Raw genomic sequence first — 20280 nt, forward strand, 5'->3', positions numbered from 1 at the left:
CCCCAGTATCCCTGCTTGTCGTAAAAGGCGACTAAAAGGTTAGTGCCCCTCCCCGGAAAACAACTAACTAAAAAGACAAACAAGAAGCCTCGGACAAGGACTGACCAAACGAAGACGACCCAGGACCGGACAAAGGACTTGGTAATGGCTACGTGGAATGTAAGGGGAGCGAATGATGAGGTGAAAGAGAGAGACATTCTCCAGGTGCTTGAGGGTGCAAAAGTGGATGTATGTGGAATAACTGAAACAAAATGGAGATGAGAAAGTGTGAGAGAATGGCATTATGGATGGGGTATATGTGCAGGAGTAGGTGAGAATGAGAGGGCAAAGGAAGGAGTATGTATAGTTGTGAGTAAAAGATGGAAGAAGAGCATAAGACAGTATGGATCACTTGGGTCAAGGATTGTGTGGGTAAAGTTGAAAGTTGGAATACAAATGTGGGCGATTGTGTGTGTGTGTATGCACCAATGCAAGATCGTGCTAGCAGACTGAGAGAAGAGTTCTGGACAAATGTGGAAGTGTGCATGGAAAAGTTTGGAAGGAATGAGAGAGTGTTTTTGATCGGTGATATGAATGGTAAAGTAGGGAATGTGAAGGTGGATAGAATAGTTGGTGAGTGGGGTGTGCCTGCTGAGGTAGATGAGAATGGCAGTGTGTTAGTGGACATTTGTGGTGGGAGGGGGTTGGTGATAGCCAATACCCTCTTCAGGCATAAAATGATCCACAGGTATACATGGCGAGTGATGAGATGGGTGGGTGGTGAACTGAATGAAAGGAAGACAATAATTGATTATGTGTTTGTAGATGAAAGGATGCGAAGATGTGTAATGGATGCAAGAGCTTATAGAGGTTGGGGGAGTGGACTTTCTGACCACTACTTGGTGGTGGCCAGAATTAGGATCCAAGTAAGATGGAGAAATAGAAGAAGGGAAAGAAAAGAGGAAGGAGTAGTTGCAAGGAGAGTGGAAAGGTTACAAGAGGATGAGAAAACGGCAGAGTATAAGAGAGAAGCGGAGGAACAATTGGGCAAATATGAATTGGAGTAGATGGGGGACGTGGAAGGTGTGTGCAGGATATTTACAGAAGAAATACAGTATGTGCAGCATGTGATGTGGTGTATGGGAGGAAGAGAAGACGGAGGGGGGTGCAAGGAACAGCGTGGTGGACTGAAGAGGTGAGACAGGCTGTGGCACAAAAGAAGAAAGCGTACAATGAATGGATGAGAAATAGGGGCGTGGAAGAAGTTGAGAGGCGGAAGAGAGAGTTATATGTAGAAAGAAAGAGAGAGGTGAAAAGATTAGTAAGAGATAGTAAGAAGAGAGTAGATGAGGAATTTGGAAGAAATTTGAGTGTAAAGTGGAGGGACTGTAAGGAAATGTTCTGGAAAGAGGTGAAGAGAGTAAGACAGGGTGGAAGTGAGGTTAGCAGTGGAGTGAAAGATAAAAATGGTAGATTACTAGTGGAGATGGGAGAAAAAGTGAGCAGATGGAGAGAACACTTTAAGGAATTGTTGGACATACAGGATGGAAGTAATGCGAGTATAAGTGGCTGGGGAATGGCTGGGAGAAGGAGGGAGGTGAGAAGACAGGAAGAAATCATTAGGATAGAAGTTGTGGAAGCAGTGAAGAAAGTTAAATCTGGGAAAGCCCCAGGAATTGATGGAGTGTGTGGTGAAATGCTGAAGCATGGGGGAGAGATAGTAGTAGAATGGATGTGGAAGATGTGCAGATTGGCCTGGGAGGAAGGTAGAGTCCCGGAGGATTGGAAGTCAAGTATAATTATTCGCTTGTACAAAGGAAAAGGGGAAAAAGAAGTGTGTGGTAATCATGGGGGTATTTGTCTTCTTAGTATAATAGGAAAAGTGTATGGTAGGATACTTATTGATAGAGTTAGAGAAAGAATAGAGGAATTAGTTGGAGAATAACAGGGAGGCTTTAGGAAGGGAAGAGGTTGTGTAGATCAGATATTCATTCTTAGATCTTTAGTGGAAAAGTTTCTAGAGAAGGGAAAGAAGTTGTATGCGGCTTTCATGGATTTGGAGAAAGCATATGACAGGGTGGATAGACAAGGATTGTGGAAAGTATTAAGAATATATGGAGTAGATGGGAAGTTGTTGAATGCTGTGAAGAGTATGTATGATGATGCTAAGGCTGCTGTGCTTGTGGATGGTGAACTAAGTGAAATTTTCTCTTTGAAGGTTGGGTTGAAACAGGGATGTGTCATGTCTCCATGGTTGTTCAGTCTGTACATGGATGGGGTAATAAAAGAGGTACAAGGTAGGGTAGTGGATGTTGGAGTGGCCCTGGTGAGAGAGGATAGTGTTTGGAAACTCCCTGTACTGTTGTTTGCAGATGATACTGTGTTGTTAAGTGAAGACGAAGGGGAGCTGCAAGGCTTGGTGGATGAGTTTGGGAGAGTGTGTAAGAAACGGAATCTAAAGGTGAATGTAGGGAAGAGTAAAGTGATGGTCTTTGAGAGAGGTGAGGTCAGTGAATGTACAGCGAGGTTGGATGGTGAGGAATTGGAAAATGTGAGTACGTTTAAGTACTTGGGTAGTGTGATGAGTAAGGATGGAGGTTTGGAGGGTGAAGTTCTTGAAAGGGTACAGCAGGGAAGAAAGGTTGCTGGTTCTTTGAAAGCTGTGATAAGAAACAGGGAAGTGAGCATGGAAGTGAAAAAGTTACTACATGACAGTATTGTGATACCAACTCTAACGTATGGAAGTGAAGCTTGGATGTTGTTGGAAGGACACAAGTCAAGAGTGAGAGCAGTGGAAATGAGTTATTTAAGAGGAGCCTGTGGAGTCACATGGAGAGACAGGCTGACAAATGAGGATATAAAGGAACGTTGTGGTGTGGATGTGGATGTGATAGGAAGCATTATGAGGAACACACTGAGGTGGTTTGGCCATGTGGAGAGGATGGAGGGTGAAAGACTGACGAAGAGAGTGTATTTGAGTGAGGTGGAGGGGGGAAGAGGGAGGGTGGAGGCTGAGGATGAGATGAAGGGATGGGGTGGAGAGGTATATGAGAGAGGGGGGTGTGAGTTGGGAGCAGGGCAGTGAAATGGCGGAGGACAGAGTGACGTGGAGGTGATTTGTTTGTGGCCTCCCCAAATGGGATTGAGGCGTCTGGCAATAGATAGATAGATAGATAGACTTCTTTTATTGAACCATTGTTGTTGTAGTGGCTCCAGGCTCATATAAATGTGAACCCACTGGACTGCTGGTTGATGTTTCCCCATCATGCAGTCCACCATCCATCCTTTCAGCACTGCCAATAGTATTTTGATGAACCAGTCAATTCTGTCAAAGGACATGATGGAAGTTGAGAGACATTTGTATAGCTAAGTACTAAAGCCAGTTAATTACTTCCTAGGAGTTGCTAGAAACTGTTGAAAATAAGGAAACCTAAGATGTGTTATGTTATTTTTAATCATTTGTGAGTCTCAGCATAGACTTTGATTCTGTTTACATGTGGCAGAAATTCTTTTTTTCATTCATTCATTGCCAGATGCCATGTATCCCAGATGGGGTGGCCAAGGGCTTAGAGTTAATTGTTTTACAGGGAGGGGCACTAATCCTCCACCAACCCCACTTGACATGTAGGGATGCCAACAGCATCTGGTGTTCCCAGGCGGTCACCCATCCAAGTACTAACCAGACCCAACGTTGCTTAACTTCGCTGATCGGACAGGAAGCGGTGTACTCAACGTGGTATGGCCATTGCCTAAGAATATATATTGTGTCCCTTCATCTTTATACTTTGACTTGGAAAAAAAAAAAAAAGTGTCTTATTTTCAGTCAAGATACACACTTAGAGCCTGGAAATAATGTCCATATCTGTTCATATCTATTTTTGCTATCATGTCAAGTTGTCAGTCTCTTTGTAAAGTTGGGCATCTAGATTGCTAGAAAGAAATTGACCCTGAGAGTAAGTGAGAGTGGAGCAGGTAGTGTTTTTCATCTGATGGAACTGGGCCACGTCCACAACTTGAATACTAAGGTAGTGAAGTATATAATACAGGATGGTGTGTTGTGGGAGAAATGTTAGAGTAAGTATAATGCAGGGAAGCATATATGGGTAGTATTAACACTCTCAGGCTTGTATTCTCACTCAGGTGTTAGAATAAAGTAGTGAATTAAGTTAGGCAGTATGTTGTGTTGTGGGAGGAAGGTTAGAGTATAATGCAGGGAAGCATATATGGGTAGTATTAACACTCTCAGGCTTGTATTCTCACTCAGGTGTTAGAATAAAGTAGTGAATTAAGTTAGGCAGTATGTTGTGTTGTGGGAGGAAGGATTAATGAGTCGGGACAGACTTGACTGCACTTGGTTATATCAGTCCCATACAACAGTCAGTATTAACACTCTCAGACTGGTTTAATAAAGCAGTGGATTATTATGTGGAGACGATGGAGAATGAGAGACTGATTAAAAGAGTGTATGTGAGTGAGGTGGAGAGGGAGACCATGGATGAGATGGAGGGATGGAGTGGAGAGATATATGAGAGAGGGTGGTGCGAGTTGGAGGGAAGGCAGCCAAACGGCAGAGGACAAGGCGATGTGGAGGTGATGTCTGTCTGTCTGTCTATATATATACAGTATATATATATATTTATATACTATATATGTATATATATATATATATATATATATATATATATATATACATTTTATATATATATATATATATATATATATATATATATATATATATATACTGCATTTTTTTTTTTTTAATCTGGCAATAGATAGATAGGATGGTGTGTAGTGGGAGGAGAGGTTGTTACTGAGTTGGAACAGGACTGACTGCATGAGGAGAGTGACAGGTTTCAGTGTCAAGGGAATAATGCCCCAAGGCACATCAAGGAAGGCATGGGCGAGTGTGGAGACCTGCGGGTTACCAATATCTATCTATCTGTCTACTGTATCTATTGCCAGACGCCATAATCCCGTTATGAAGAGGGAAATGGCTCAAAATTGTGACACATGGACACTTGGTCTTGGGTGAAAGAAATTTGAATTTGGCACTGTTTTCTTTCTTCTTCTTCTTTTTTTTTTTTTTTTTCAACAACTTGATGGCCCTAAAACTTTTGGTTCCTTCTCTGTATAAAAAACAAATAAACAACAACAAGAAGAGAAAAAAAATTAAAGCAGAATGGAGGATAGGGGACTGAGTAAGGAAGTGGCTCAATATTTGACATAAAAGACACGTACCAGTGAATTAAAGTACATACCCTGTACACATGTTAATGTCAAAGCAGGATAGAGAATAAGGGACTGAGTAAGGAAGTGGCTCAGTATCTGACATAACAGACACATACCATTGAATTAAAGTACATACACATGTTAATGTCAAAGCAGGATAGAGAATAAGGGACTGAGTAAGGAAATGCTACACATGATAGGTATACAGTACGACAGCTTGATAGAGGATAGGGGACTGAGTAAGGAAATGCTACACATGACAGAAGTACAGTATAAAAGCAGAATAGAGGATAGGGGACTGAATAGGGAAATGCTACACATGATTGATATACAGTATAAAGGCAGAATAGATGATAGGGGACTGAATAGGGAAATGCTACACATGATTGATATACAGTATAAAGGCAGGATAGAGGATAGGGGACTGAATAGGGAAATGCTACACATGATAGGTATACAGTATAAAAGCAGGGTAAAGGATAGGGGATTATGTAAGGAAATGCGTCACATGACAGAAACATAGAAGCAGAGTGGACGATAGTGGACTGAATAGGGAAATGCTGCATATGATAAAAACATAAAAGCAGGATAAAGGATAGGGGACTGAATGGGGAAACACTACACATGATAGAAATAAAAAAGCAGGAGAGAGGATAGTGATATGAGTAGGGAAATGGACCAAAATTAGGACATACAAACTCTTGCCATGCAGTGAATGATAACACCCACACAGCATGTTCAGTGGTCTAAATGCAAATTAACGAACTGTAACATAGGTAACTCCATGCATTGTATGTGATGATGGCAGATAATATATACCTGGGTATTAAGCACTCAGACTCCTATGGCCCACTCTGAGCTGAATATAATTGTCTGTTTACTAGAAGTGCTAGATTTATCTCATCTCCCAAGCACAGTATAATGTAACTCCATATACTGTATGTGATGACATCAGGCAATAGACAGATATTAAACAGTAAGACTCCTATGACTCACTCCAGCTGAATATAATTGTCTAGGTGAAACAGATTGCTAGAATTATCCTTCCAAGACAGGGTTAATGCTGGTGATGTTAACACACACAGGCTTCTGTGGCTCACTTTCAGCTGAATATACTGTAATCTTTTGTTAGCTGGTATAAAGTACTTGAGTTATGCCAACCATGAGACTGTTAACAGTGACAGCATTAACACTCAGGCTAATAATCAGATGTTTGTTGGTTCAAATTGTAGGCTATATCTAATTCCACTAGTTCAAAATCTAGGCTGTATCAAACTCCACCAGTTCAAAGTCTAGGCTGTATCAAACTCCACCAGTTCAAAACTGAGGCTGTATCTATCTCCATCAGTTCAAAATCTAGATTGTATCTAACTCCACAAGTTCAAAATCTAAGCTGTATCTGACTCTGCCAGTTCACTGTCTCCTAAATTGAATAAAATCAGCTTTATACTGTATAACAAGCATGTGGTACAGAAAAGACATCATCTGGAGAGGAATAATGTGAAGCCTAGGACAGTGTTTACATTAATTTTGCTTCACTTTTGTTGTTGTTGCACTACCTCTGTCTGGTTGGTGAAGCAGATGTACAGACCACAAACAAACAGCATCCCTACTTTGGCAGACAGTGCCTTGTAAACTGCTTTTGTTCCCAGGATATACTGGATATACTTTTCTCCTAAATTCTTGTTGTTACAGTATTATTATTGAGTTGAAAAGAACACCCAGATAGTGATGGGGTTAGTGAAGGATATACAGTATCTACATACTGTAGCCTCTTCACTTGGAGGCATCTCATTAAAGGCAAATGAAAGTGTCTGGAGGTAGCAAAAATAGAATATACAATATCATTGGGGACAGGATTCTAGGGGGTTTGAATGGTGAGTGAATGGGAGTGTGACTCATTCAACTGGGCAAACTTTGGTTAGTATGTCATTCTCTCAATTCTTTCTGGCTCTCTGAACCCTACTTCACCCAACCTTGGGTTGGGAAAAGAGGTCTGAATGATGATGATGATGATGATGATGGTGATATCATCCCTGGGTTGAAGGAATCAGTATAATGCAAAATATTGCTATAATCTTTTCATTAATTGAATATTTTCCCCTTAACCAAAATATGTATTTTCTACTTTATCTCATTCTTGTTCCTGAGACTTTTATTTTGCTGAGAAGATCATCCAAGTAGTGAAGTGGTTAATGAAGGCTGTATCTAATCATCTCCATGTAGAATTGCTTTTGTAAACTGAATATAATCATCTTGATCTAGCAAAAAGTAAATGCAATACGTTTTTGGATGGAAGACATTCATGTAAAGATGATGATGATGATGATAACAAAAAATGAGGATGATGATTATAATAATGGTATTTATTATTGCATAAACTTCGCTCCATTCTCATAAACATTATCCTTGGGTTGAAGATATTAACACAATGATGATGATAATTATTAACTTTACTACTCCTCTTTCATAAGCTTCTGTAACCCAAGGATGTATATTATCTTATTTTTGCTGCTGCTACATGATTTTATGTAGGTAAAAAGAACGTCCAGGTAGGGAAAGGTTATTTAAATTATTTAATCCCTTCATATAGAATTGCCACCTATAAACTTAATAAAATCATCAGAAGGTAAGACAAATAATGTAACCTGTACAGTACATTTTTGGGTTGAAAGCACTGATGTAGAGATTATGATGATGATGATGATCATGATCATGATGATAACTCTACTTCAGTTTTGTACCAGCATGAGCCCAAGGATGTAAATTGTTTTTTTTCTTGCTGCTGTTATACTCTTCACATTAACCAGGCATAAAGTTGCCCTCTCTCTGTGTTGAATGCTGAGTAGTAACAAGTGATTAACGCTGGAATATGGTGCTAGTCACAAAGAGGTGCTCTGAAAATGGCTGTGCAGCTCTAGTAATTTTTACTTTATCATTGAGAGACAGAAAAGTTGCAGAAGAATGAAAATCTCTGCCTGGTTTCACAGAATAAACTATAGATGATTTTATTTAGGTGAGAAGAGTATCCAGGTAGGGCTGGGGTTGATGAAGGCTGTATCTAAGCCCCTCGTTATTGGTAAAGTCCATCCACCGCTGAATAAATATCATTTGGATATAGCAAGAATAAAACAGATCGTTGGATTGAAGAAGTTGATGCTTTATTTTATGCATAACTATGTATACAGTATTGTGCAGTCATACATATACTAAATCCACATTTTTTTTCTATTATGTTCATAGTGAAAGTAGTGAAAGCCAATCTCATTTTACCCCCTTCAGAGAGTAGGAATCCAAAGCTAGGCTACTGTAGTCCAGAGCATTTAAGGGTAAGAGAGCAGCCTGTGGCCCTGTTAGAATTTTACATAATAGAAAAACCTCCAGCCCCTTGGGACTCAAACCATTAATCACAAAAATTTGATGTTAAATGTTCCATTGGTGTGTATAAAGCTGATTTGCGTGTCTCCCTTAATATACTTTATTAGTTTTAAGGAATAGATTACAGTGGGGCACCAATTTTCGCGCCTAATTGGGTCCAAAAATAATGCGCGAAAGTGGAATTAGCGAAAGTTGGGGCATTGTCTTTATGGCAAAAAGGCTAATTGGTTCCCGGTTATCCTAAAGTAACATCAGATTTTCATTTTCACTTGCAATACAGTACATCAAATCACTATTGTACATTGTATTGTGAGATACAAACAATAAAAACTGTACAGTACACATTATATGAGGAGAAACATACCACAGAGACCAGGTTGAGGTGTTTAATGGATGTTGGGGGTAAGTATCCGAGGCGCGTGGCGGGCTTATTTAGCCACGCCAGACGTATTGGCGCCACCTCTTGCTGCCTCGCTACCACTCTCTCTCTCTGCCTCCTCAGATGCAACTTGATGCAACACTTCCACTCTGTGCTGAATTTCCCTTTGTGCTAGGTTCTCTTGAACAAATCCATCGAAATCTTCATCCAGGTTAAGCTCCTCTATGGCCGTGAGAATCCAACACAATGGAGCTAGCACACTCGTACACAATAGAGGGAATGGGTGGACAGAGTGTTGACATGACGTCATTCAAGATGGCGGTGGGTTGCGGGCGGGCGGTGCAGGAAATTCAAAGTTCAAAACATTGTCCCAAACCCAAAATTTGTGCGCGAAAATCGATTTTTTTCAAGGGAAAGTGAAAGTTAGGGAATATTTGGTGCATGCCGCGAAAGTGGATTCCGTGAATCCTGCTGTAGCGAAAGTTGGGGCACTACTGTATTATGGAACGCATGTATTACTTATGATATGGGCAGACTGATATTATAGTACATTACTCACCAGTATTTTGCAACAGTATAAATGAGCAGTATCAGTTGCATCTGTTAGTGCTATATTGCTCGCCTCTTAAGCTGGTCTGGTAACTTAGCAATAATCAAAGCCAATGTTGTTACATGTTTTTGGGCAAATGCTCAGACGAAGTTGCGTCCATGGTGCCACCTCGCCATGCCTTCCCTCATGCTGCTCAGGCATCTGGTAGCGCTCATGACTGGAATGTCACTCAGCCATATTGCAGAACTTCTGCCTGTCAGAATTCTTTCATTCCCTGAACTGCATCTCTCTGGAACTCGCTTCAACCCACAGCTGTTCAAGTCTAACTGTTACAGATATTTTATGAACAGAGGACACCAGTAATCTGGTGTATGGATATTTTTTTTTTTTTTAGTTCATTTGTTTTTCCTTCCTCCGTTCTGTTATTAAAAAAAAAAAAAAAAAAAAAATCATTGTACCATCATCCAGTCCTGTGCTGCCCCATTAAAAACGTAGAAGCCCAGGTCTAGGCAAGTTGGTCTTGACATTTAAGATCTGAGTGACCAGCCTTACTCATCCCTGAGTGGCATTACATGAGCAATAAACCCCAACCATCCCTTGGATATAAACCTACACAGGCTCAATCCAATTGGAGCACCTTAATTACCCACTAAACCACCAGGTGCCATAATTTGGTTGTATGGTTACCACCCAGCATAGTAAATGGTTTCTTGGTGTACAGAAAACCATTTTGGCTTGTCACGCAGTGTAGAGTCACCCATAGGCAGAAGGAAGAGGAAAGAGTGAAGAAAAGAAATACAGAAGAGGGAGTGTAAAGTCATCCATAGGCAGAAAGATGAGAAAAAAATGAAGGAAAGAAAGACAAAAGAGGAAGGAAGAGAGGAAATGGCAGACACTCAGAGCAGCACTACATCAAGTGAGCAGATGGTGAGTGGCCCCACCTACTACCCTGTCTCATTATAACTTTTCTTAAATTGATTTACTCTGGCTGAATCGGTAGAAAGGTGGCCTGCAGTCGTAATGGACTCAGGTTCGAATCCCTGCTGGGGCAGGGAACCGTTTAAGAATTTGAATTTCATAAAAGCAGACTTTACCGAACTACCATAAGACCTGCTGACGTCGTAAAAATACCCCCATTAATACCAGTACGCAATTCCTGTATGAGACAGCCCTAGCATATATTCAATATGGACAGTGGGTGTTAGCGTCGAAGTGGTGACATATGGAGATGTATGGTATGTAGGAGGACTACTGGGCCATGGGAGCAGGCTGAAAAGCCTATGCCCAGAGCCATATGCAAAAAAAAAAAAAAATGGAGGTCATAGCTTTACTGGACATATTCCATCGACTGTCAACTCCTGTTGTGGGAAAAAATTCTTATATTTTACAGCCACATTGTTTGAGTATCCATTACCATGCCTTGTACTCTGTTTTTCCTGAAAAAGTATGTTTTTGTTCAAAACTTGTACTCTATCTGGGTGTAAATACCTGTATGTTCTGTTAATCCATCCATCATCTAATCCTACATTACCCCATGAGGAGCATAGGAGCCCGGGGCTAGGCAAGGTGGTCCTGACATTTAAGATGAGAGTGACCAGCCTCACTCATCCCAGAGTGGCATTACGTGAGCAATAAACCCCAACCATCCCTTGGATATAAACCTTCACCAGCTCAATCCGATTGGAGTGCAATAATTACCCACTAAACCACCAGGTGTCAAAATTTGGTTATATGGTTACCACCCAGCATAATAAATGGTTTCCTGGTGTACAGGAAACCATTTGGCTTGTCACTCATTATAGAGTCACCCACAGGCAGAAGGAAGAGGAAAGAATGAAGGAAAGAAAGATAGAAAAAGGAGTGTAAAGTCACCTGGAGGCAGATGGATGAGGAAAGAAAGAAAGAAGAGGATGGATGGAAAGAAAGATGGAGAGGAAAGGGCAGAAACCTGAGAGCAGCACTACATTGAGTGAGTGGATGGTGAGTGCCCCCACCTACCACAAATGTTCTGTTAATCAGTCATATATTTAAATGTAGCATATCTTTGTAATATATCATACTGCTATACTGCACATTATTATCTGTGTTAACGCGATTAAATTGTTACTTGAGTGTATATTCAATCACACATTTTACATTATACCGTTTGTGGTAGATGGTGCCAGCCATCATCCATGCACCTGATGTAGTGCTGCCTACTTCCTAAGGTGACTCTACATTGAGTCGCAAGCCTGATGGTGTCATGTAACTCAGGACACCATTTGCAATGATGGGTAGTAACCAAATAACGGTATGATGTGAAGCTGTTTGGTACTGGGTGAATAGACACAAATGCACCATCCCTCCAGAACCAAGCTTCCACACTCTTCCATGTGCCTGGCTGTGGTAAGGCAATGTGCACCACAAGAGAACATCAGTTCATTGCATGGGATGGCCCTGCAGGGGAAATTTCTTGCCTGTGGTTGATGGGTCTACTTGGCCACACAGACCGGGATCACTCAGCAACAACAACTTTTGTCTATGTTCTGTCCTCTCTTTCCGTGTTAATTTAAAGTGCTTCATGTCTGTCTGTGTTCTCTAAGTCTGCTGTGTTTCTTTCCATTCTTCATCTCTTTCTGTGTTCTATTTTCTGATATACAGTACTTCATGTCATTTTCTACGTTCTGTTTCTCCTTAGACTTCATCTCCTAAGTCTGTTTTCTATGTTCTCTTTATTTTCATTTATCTCCTTCTCTTATAAGTCTCTTTTTCTGCATTATCTTAATTAACAATTATCTTTTTCTTTCTCAGTATACTTATGTCAAGGTATTGGTTCAGGGAAATATCTGAATACATTTCTATGTTTTCTTAAGTACACCATATCATACAAATATAAAATTTGCTCAGCAGTATGAACAAAATACATAAGAGATTACAGTAAAAGAAATATATATACCTGAATATTAGTCCCAAGTGAAAACTGACTAAATCTGATATAAAGATATGAGTAAAAATAGATAGAAGGTAATTAGGGTAAGGAATTAAATATAGTATCATATGAATTGTTTGTGTGTAATGTTTATGTTCCAGCTGCTGCTACAACAACGCTTGTGGTTGTGGTGGAGGGGGTTGGGGGGGGTGTGGTAGTTATAATATTACTCTATAGACACCACACACACCACCAGCATACTGCCATCACCACAATTGTTGCTGATGTTGCTCAACCCCATTCTGTCTGGCCAAGCAGACCTGTCAACTTGCTTCATTTGTGTCATCCTACAGGTACAGTACAGTATATACACTGTGAAGGGAACCAGCACCTCATTGTGACAGACAGTACCTCACCAGTGTAGGACCTACAGGTACAGTACTGGCATAGTAAGTACACAGTACAGTATAGGGAACTGGCACCCCTTGTGGTAAGCAGTGCCACACCAGGGTCAGACAAGGGCCCTTCCCCATGGCAAGGTGCAGGGAAATATGAGGAGGCTTAGCTTCCCAGGTGGGCACCAGCACTGCTGTGCTCTGTACAATGCTGCCACATGTAGGCTCTGCCTTAGTGTTCTTTACCTAAGTGAAACCATTTCATAGTCACAAAGGGACGATAAGTTTGCTGAGTCTGTAGCTGGCTGATTCCCAGAGATAGTATTTGAGAGGATTTTTTTTTTCTGGGAGTCATCTTTTGCAGAGCACTGCTAGAGGCAGTGCAGAATCAGTGCCTAAAATGTAGAAATGACACATTTGTCATAAACGCTTCTGTGAAAACTTGACGGTGTGTGGCACGAGAATGGGTCACTATCCAGGAGCCAATATCAGTAACTTGGCGAAGTGTTTCAATCTTTTCTTTCTATGCAAACTAGTGTCTTTAAACATGTTTAGCATTGAGTTGAAAAAGCATAATCAGTTCTACATAGAAGATACCTCTTCTTTACCCTTTTTGTGCCTCAATTGCTGATACCCCACTTGGTAGCAAAAATGCAATTTTCAGTTTACCACTAAGTAGTCAATTCATTTTCCGAGTGGTCTTTTTTGTGCATGCATACTATATTTATTTTTAATCACAAGAGTTGTTATAATCACTTGCCCAACCTGATCACTCAGGTGATGTTGCTTTGTTTGCATCTTCAAAGGAACATACAGAGGGTGGGGCACATATGATATATTTAGTCCATGGGTCTACAGATGTACCATATTTAGTCTAAGGGTCCACAGATGTTATCGTGTTTAGTCCAAGGGGCCACAAATGTTGTTGTATTTAGTCCAGGGGGCTACAGATGTTATCATATTTAGTGCAGGGTGCCACAGATGTTATTGTACTTAGTCCAGGGTGCCATAGATGTTATCATACTTAGTTGAAGGGAGTCACAGGTGTTATCGTATTTAGTCAAGGGAGGCCACAGTTACCATATTTAGTCCAGGGAGCCACAGATGCCACCAGATTTAGAGATTATATTGTTGTTAGTCCAGATTTAGAGATTATATTGTACTTAGTATGCTGTCGTTACTGTGTTTAGTATAGGGGGAAACACATATTACTGTACAGTACTTATTCCAGGGAGCCACAGATGTTATAAAAGTTGGTCCAGGGGACCACACATGTTATCATATTTAGTTAAGAAGGCCACAGATGTTATCATATTTAGTTCAGGAGGCCACAGAATGAAAAAGTGTAGGAACAACTGCTCAATTCACCACACCCCACCACCACCACTACACCACAACACACCACCACCACCATACCATCACGTCAGTACGTGGCTGGTATGGTGTAGTTGTTTTCCTGTCATCTGTCAAGGATTTCTAACTCTCTCAGTTCAGTTGATTAAATTTGGTCAGAGTGGAGGGTTGGTTTGACTTGTTACTAAGGAGACTCATTCCCACCTTATATCTAAGGCTCAGACTTGACAATTTAATTTTTACTCTATCATGCTTTCTCTTTCTCTGCTCTCTGGACTCTACCTCACACCTGTCTTTAGTTGGGAGAGAGATGTCATGATGCTTTATTAATGATGATGATGAGGAGGAGGAATTGTTAAAGATTTTGGAAGGATAATGATGATGATGAAATGTTGCAGATTATTTTTTGCAGTTGATTTTTCCCTATCTGTCTACTGCCAGATACCTTGATCACTCAAGGGGTGACCACAAATATAATCGCCTCCATGTAGTTTTGTCTTCTTGCCATTTGGCTGCTTTCCCTCCAACTCATATACTGGTACCTCTTTCTCATATACTATATCTCTCCATTCCATCCCTCCACCTCATCCTTGATCACCCCCTGTGCCTCACCAACATACAGTCTCCTAGTCAGTCTTTCATTCTCCATTCTCTTCACTCCATCATCCTCAGTCTCTCCCTCCCCGTCTTCCCCTCCAGGTCACTCCCCCTCCTATCCACACCATCCCTCCATCTCATCCTTGGTCTCCTTCTTCCCCTCTCCCCTTCAACCTCACTCACATACAATCAGTTTCTTACTTTTAATCCTCTCCTTACCATCCCTCCATCCCATCCATGGTTTCCCTTCCCTCTTCTCCCCATATTCCTCACTCACTCGCACTTTCTTAGTCAGTTTCTCATTCTCGATCCTCTCCAGTCCGTTCCGCCATATCTTCCTTGGTCTCCCCTTCATCTCCCTGCCAGTTCCCTCATACATTCTCATCATCAGTTTCATTATCCATCACCTGCTTATGGCCAAAGCATCTCAGAGTATTTCTCCTAATACTTTCTGTCACATCCATTTCAATATTTACCCATAAGTTTACCGCACAACCCCAACTTAGCCTCATCCTTTATGCCTTAATGAGGGTAAAATATGGCTGGCTGTTTTTGTCACATCATACTGTAAACCTGGTGGACTGCAGGCTCAAGTTGTCCTCTTCCTGTTTATTACCAGACTTTTTTCAGGGCAAAGTGAGGAAGTTAAAGGACCATTGCATAACCAGGCATTTACATCAGTGCCATCATGTGAAGGCGTCCCTCTCCACCACCAGGGCAATGATAGGTTGGTATAGCATGTTTTCAGCTGACAAAAGTGGGCTGCTTAAAACTTTAACAGGCCTACCGAGCTGTGGTTGCATGAACTCAGTGTCTTGGCTATTAGGTGAGAATGAGTCACCGTCCTGGCCAAACTGAGGTGGGAATCAAGTGAGAATGAGTCTCTTGGGTTACTAGTCAAACAGGTAGGAATCAGGTGAAAATGAGTCCTTGGTTACTAGTCAGACAGGTGGGAATCAGTCTTCTTGGTTTTAGTCAAACATGGAAAGCAGTCTCCTTGGTTACTAGTCAGGTAGGATTGAGTCCATGGTTACTAGTCAGACTGAAGTGGGGAATTAGAGTCCTTAGTTTCTAGTCAAACTGAGGTGGGACAGAGAGAAGGCCACCAGTCAGACTGCGGTGGGAATGAGTTTCCTTGGTTACTAGTTCAACTAACGCATTAGTCTGACCACATTTGGCCATCACCTGAGCTGTAACAGGTTTTTACTCTTGCCAGGTGAAAACAAACTGACTGCAGGAGATTACAGAGGAAGGGCAAGGTGAGTGAGTGAAGGAAGGATGTGAAAAAGAAGAGGAGGAAGGGCAGAAGGAAGGAAGGAGTGAGAGAAGGAAGGTAAAAAAGAGGGAATAAAGGAAGGAGAGAGAGAGAATGATGAGGGTAAAGGTAAGCAGGAGAGTATGGGAAGGATGAAATGAGGGTATGGAAGAAGGAACTAATGAAGCAGAGAGAAGAAAGGAGCATACATGGAGAAATGAGGGAAGAATGTGTAGAAGGGAAGGAAGGAGAGACCGGGATGAAGGGGGAGAGGTAAATAAAGGAAGAGGCATTGAGGAGAGAAGAAAGGGAATAAGGCAGGGAGGAAGGAAAGCAAAATGAGAGGAAAGAAAGAAGGCAAGGAGAAAGGAAAGAAGGCAGGGATGGAAGGAATGAAGAAAGGGAAAGAAGGAAAGGAGAAGGTATGAAAGAAAGGGCATTGGAGGAAAGGGGAGGAAGTCAAGAAAGAAATGGAAAGAGGGAAGCAGAGAAAGAAGGGTGGCAGAAGGAAGCAAAAGAGGGGAATTGTTTAGTTTTATCAGTAACTAAACCTAGTGTGAAAACAATACGAAAAATTTTTTGAATGATGCCATTGTCACTAATATTGCATACGAATTAACAATAATTTTATATTTACGGTTTGTATAACGATGAAATTGCTTAATTCCGTGTTGCAAAACAATAACCAGTGGACACGGTAAATGTAAATATACGCAAAAATGTACCTGTTCATATATTGTATTATTTAAAAATAATCAGTTTCACATAATATATATTGCCAAAGCTGCCAAGATATAATTTTGAATATACAATTTACAAATCCCTGGCTCTAGCAACGTCACCAACGTGTCATGGCGTCCGGCCACAGCTGCCTTTGTGTAATAATTTTATAATTTTCGGAACACCGACGGCTTAAATTTTGAAAGTGAGTATTTTTATTTTTATTTAACGTTTGTAAGATTAAGGAGAAATAGTAAGAATATATAGAAGAAGGTGATAGGTGGAGTATTGACTGATGGTGTTTAGAGAGGTTGAAGCAGGGAAGTAAAAAATCCTTGTATTACATGAAACCATTGGTACTGGTGTGGGACACCTTCACGTGGTGGCATCGATATGACCAGTAGGTGGAACTGCCCCTCTTTGGCGTGTCTGTCAGCCTCGTACTGGCCGAAGAGGATGGTGGATTGTAGGTGGAGGCTGGAAGGTTGGGTCAGTTGTAATGGCAGGCTTTTTTTTTTTTTTTTTTTTTTTTCCCACTAACTATATCTTTATTATTCTTCACTCCAAAATATTGCCTATTCCTCAAAGTTTTTGGAGTGCCCACGCATTTTGGATTTGAACATTTGTACACAGCTAAAGAATGGTAATGGAGGTGTGTTAGTTACCGGTACTATGTAGGCTGCGTGAGATTTGGGTAGCCTACTGTAGGTTAGGTTGATTCTGGTTGTGTCAGATGAGGTTAAATTAATGTGTAATATAATCTTAGTTGTTTTGTTGGTGAAACAACAGGAGAGCTTCCATGCATTGAATTTACCTTTTTTTTAAAATACTGTAACTTAATAATAAATATAATTATCATTGTGGTAGATGTAAATGTGGAAATGTGCAATGGTGAAGATATCAACTATACAACCTCACCAGTTTTACAGGCCAGCTGTGGCAAGTACCGTAGCCACCTGGCATGTCTGACTGTCTGGTAGATTTGGCTCTAAAGTCAGTCTGTCACTAACTGTTTGTCTCCACTAACCTTACCTGATATGATCTGACATAACCCAAAATAGCTTAACTCAACCAAACCTAACCCAGTTCAGCCTAGTCTAATTTAATTAAACCTAACCTAACTAACTTGAATGGGTTGGGATGAATGTATTACTGACATAACCCAAAATAGCTTAACTCAACCAAACCTAACCCAGTGCAGCCTAGTCTAATTTAATTAAACCTAACCCAGTTCAGCCTAGTCTAATTTAATTAAACCTAAGCTAACTAACTTGAATGGGTTGGGATGAATGTATTACTGACATAACCCAAAATAGCTTAACTCAACCAAGCCTAACCCAGTTCAGCCTAGTCTAATTTAATTAAACCTAACCCAGTTCAGCCTAGTCTAATTTAATTAAACCTAACCCAGTTCAGCCTAGTCTAATTTAATTAAACCTAACCTAACTAACTAGAATGGGTTGGGATGAATGCATTTAGGGGTCCAAATCAACCCATTGCCCTCTGTAGGATGCCATCGCTGATGTTAACAAACGTAACTTGGTGCTTTTTAGTATCATAAAGGTTTTTTTCTGCAGACTTTGGGTGTCATAAATGAGTCATACAATTTGGAAAGATAGTCAATGTCATAAAATTGTCATCAGTTGTTAATGAGAACTGTCCTGCAGTTTGTCCATTTTGTTTTCTGGTATAGATTGAACTGTAGGGCCTAAGTGCCCCCCCCCCTCTTGCCCCCCTTTTTTTTTTTTTTTTTTTTTTTTTTTTTTTTTTTTTTTTTTTTTTTTTTTTTCAGCCAGACCTCCTTTCCCACCCTAGGGCAGGGTGAGGAGTAGTAATGTCCAGACACCCCAGATTTGCCCAGTCCAGTGGGCCACACTTCCATTCACTCATCATTCAAGCCCCCGGAATCCTGGCTCCATGGAATACACCAAAAACATTCACCACATTCTGTAGCTTCACATAAACGTATTCAATTGAGTTAATCCAGACCTCACTAACCTGGGGAAGCCTGATCCAATAAAGCCGAAAAGCTGATTCCTGATGGTCCCCTCCTGAAGTGGGATTTCAAGCACATGTTTGAAAATATATGTGTACAATACCGGTAGCATATTTCAGTAGCCAAAAAAAATTAAAACTCTTCCCATTTTACATTAACTTGGCCCATGATTTTGCCTTTTTCTATGGTAGTTTTATTTCACATCCTTGTCATTGCACTTCTTCATGAAACATTTATTGCGGCCCAATTAACGCCTGTTATTCATTATAGCTGATGGAAGTCCAGTGGCATAGTATCAGTTATATAAATCCAAAATCCAGTCTGTTGAGGTTTTACTGTAGCAGTATATTTCAACTCACCAGTTGGAACAGCATTTTAATAGTGACACTTTCATCAGAAGTCATTGTTAATTGAGGTAGCACCCATGAAAATTTTTCATTAATACTGTGCCAAGTGGGCACAGTCTTTCTATGTGTCCTGTTGAAATTTAGTCTCACACAGGTTACTTGTGCTTCATAAATTCAATAGATATCGAGCCCTTTTAAAATTTTACTTACGAAATACTGAAGGACTACTTTTTACCATACATACTGTCACCCCAGTGTAGTAATTACCAAAAGCAAGACTTGCTGCTAAGCTATCCAAACTCACGATTTACTTTTGGCATAATTCAAATTCATTACCAGTATGTTAGGTTTTGTTGATTTCACTTGATTGAATTAGTTTAGGTTAGGATAGTATGGGTTGGGTTGTCAGGTTAGAATCTATCTATCTATATACCTAGGCTGCTTCCCCCAAGGAAAGGGAGGTAGCCGAGACAGGACGACACACTCTCCATTTACTCATCCATTTAAACACATTCATTCACATCTTAGCCCCAAAGGGGAGAACGGACAGATCCTCACCGCACCACACCGCACAAGGGTCAACTGCGCAATGCAATCAGTGACATCCGCAGCAGGGCCCGACAGCAGAGCTGGTTTACCCCTGCCACATCATAACATACCCATCCCCTTACCCGCACCTGACCTAATCTACTGTAGAATAGATTAGGTTTAGTAACTTAAGACTTGGATTGGGATTTGGCCTGAAAGGTATTAGGGGACATCTCCAGGTTAGGTTAAGTTGCAATCCTTGGTGATTAAAATCATGAGGGTCCTGGGGGGCTTAGGCCTCAGTTTAGGATAAGCTAGGTTAGGATAGATTGGGTTAGGTTTCCCATAGATTTGAGTACAGTGTTTGATGCACTGACACATCCCATGAGCGAGATTGTCTGTAAATAACGGTATAGTCGGTAAGCAGCGAACTGGTTGGCTTCCTTAAAATCCCGAAGTAGGTACTGGTATATTTTATTTTTCCTCTCCACCTTAGGTAGTTGAAAATAATGAGACAACTATCTGTGTTGCTTGCTGGGACTGTAATAAAATTTCTTTCCAGAAGACTGTGACATTGTAAAAAGACGGTTGCAATTGCTGCGCATGCTTGGTAAAGTTTTACCAGATTTTCTTAACATGCATTGCAGTTTGGTTAGATGAAGTTAG

The 20280-nt window shown here is 40.8% G+C and overlaps 1 non-coding gene across 1 annotated transcript; it reads right to left on the minus strand.

Annotated features, from left to right (window-relative positions):
• Positions 1 to 3610: 3610 nt before the first annotated feature.
• Positions 3611 to 3729, minus strand: LOC145409442 (5S ribosomal RNA). The gene has a single exon (XR_013899098.1). It is a non-coding gene; the product is annotated as a 5S ribosomal RNA (ribosomal RNA).
• Positions 3730 to 20280: the final 16551 nt, after the last annotated feature.

This window comes from Coenobita brevimanus, chromosome 80, assembly GCF_032717465.1.
Source record: "Coenobita brevimanus isolate Jiangsu-jjx chromosome 80, ASM3271746v2, whole genome shotgun sequence".
Taxonomy (NCBI): domain Eukaryota; kingdom Metazoa; phylum Arthropoda; class Malacostraca; order Decapoda; family Coenobitidae; genus Coenobita; species Coenobita brevimanus.